At 31.4% G+C, this 1,238-nt stretch overlaps 1 pseudogene; it reads left to right on the forward strand.

The window, feature by feature from the left end:
* The first annotated feature begins 316 nt into the window (after positions 1 to 316).
* On the forward strand, positions 317 to 660 carry LOC107857301 (annotated as a pseudogene).
* Positions 661 to 1,238: the final 578 nt, after the last annotated feature.

Raw genomic sequence — 1,238 nt, forward strand, 5'->3', positions numbered from 1 at the left:
TTTGTAGGAATATATCGAGTATGTTGTTGTTATTATTGTTTTGCTAAATATGGATGTTTGCTTTTGTTGATCATCTCATAGTATAGCTGAATATTCCATATTGAAGTAGTGTTCCCTTTGCAGCTCTTTTATGATCAGTGATGTAATTATATCTTTGATATGTTGATCATCTCATATTGCTTATTAACATATATAGTTGGGTTTTTGATATCTTGATCATGTCCATATTAAAGAAGTGTTCTTTTTTGCAGCTTTTTTGTTATCAATTTACCAATTTTAGTTTCAGAGCATGAAAAGTTCTCTTCCACTTATTTATATGGTTGATATCGACGTCCAGATCCCATTTACTTTTGATCCATTTGTTGAGGTTAAGGACTCAGGTGCACCTGAAGCCAAGGAGCATGTTCATATATGTATACAACAAAGCAATCGAAAGAAAAGCTTGACGACCGTTTAAGGACTAAGGAAAGAATTTAGTTACAAAAAAATCTTAAAAAATCTAAAAAAAAAAAAGTGTTCTGTTGCAATGAGAATGTTGTGCAAGATAATGAGCTTGGCAAAGTGATACAACTTTAAGGAGATCAAAGGAAGAATGTTTCTTATTTCCTTGTGACTGTTGATGTTGTCAAGAAGGATCAAATCAATATTCATGGTTTCTAAGTTATTTGGGCTATTTGGGGTTTGGGGTTATTGAAGCATAGTAATATATATGTTGTTTGCATTTGTTGTTCTGAGGGATTGGTCTTTGGTTAATGCCTATGAGATGTTGTCATGGTTTTATTTCTGAATTTTGGTTGTACTCTTATTTCAGATCATAATAAATTTGATTTTCTGAAACTAATTTGGTTGTGCTTATCTTTATCCTAATTTCTGACCTTGCATAGTTCTTACTATAAACATGATGAACATGAATGAAAAGAGATTAGTGGATCTTGAAAAAATATCCATCCTCTCTGAACCCCACTTGTTAAATTAAACTTTTTACTTATGTCCGGAGCTTACTCGTAAAACTACACGATGTATGTTGATGTTGTTGTTGAGCAATAATCTAATCACAAGGAATTGATTTAGGATGTAGTATATTTTTTTTTTCTTTTTTTTGGCTAAATCCAAATACTTAAGCAATTCACCTGTCCAAGCAGAAGTTGAAGAAAATGCTACCTATATTTTTATTTATATTCTGTTGTTGGAAGAAATTAAAGAACTTGTGAAGCACAGACCTCAATCACTTTTCTTGA

The sequence above is a fragment of the Capsicum annuum genome, unplaced genomic scaffold (genome assembly GCF_002878395.1).
Source record: "Capsicum annuum cultivar UCD-10X-F1 unplaced genomic scaffold, UCD10Xv1.1 ctg2389, whole genome shotgun sequence".
Classification (NCBI taxonomy): Eukaryota; Viridiplantae; Streptophyta; class Magnoliopsida; order Solanales; family Solanaceae; genus Capsicum; species Capsicum annuum.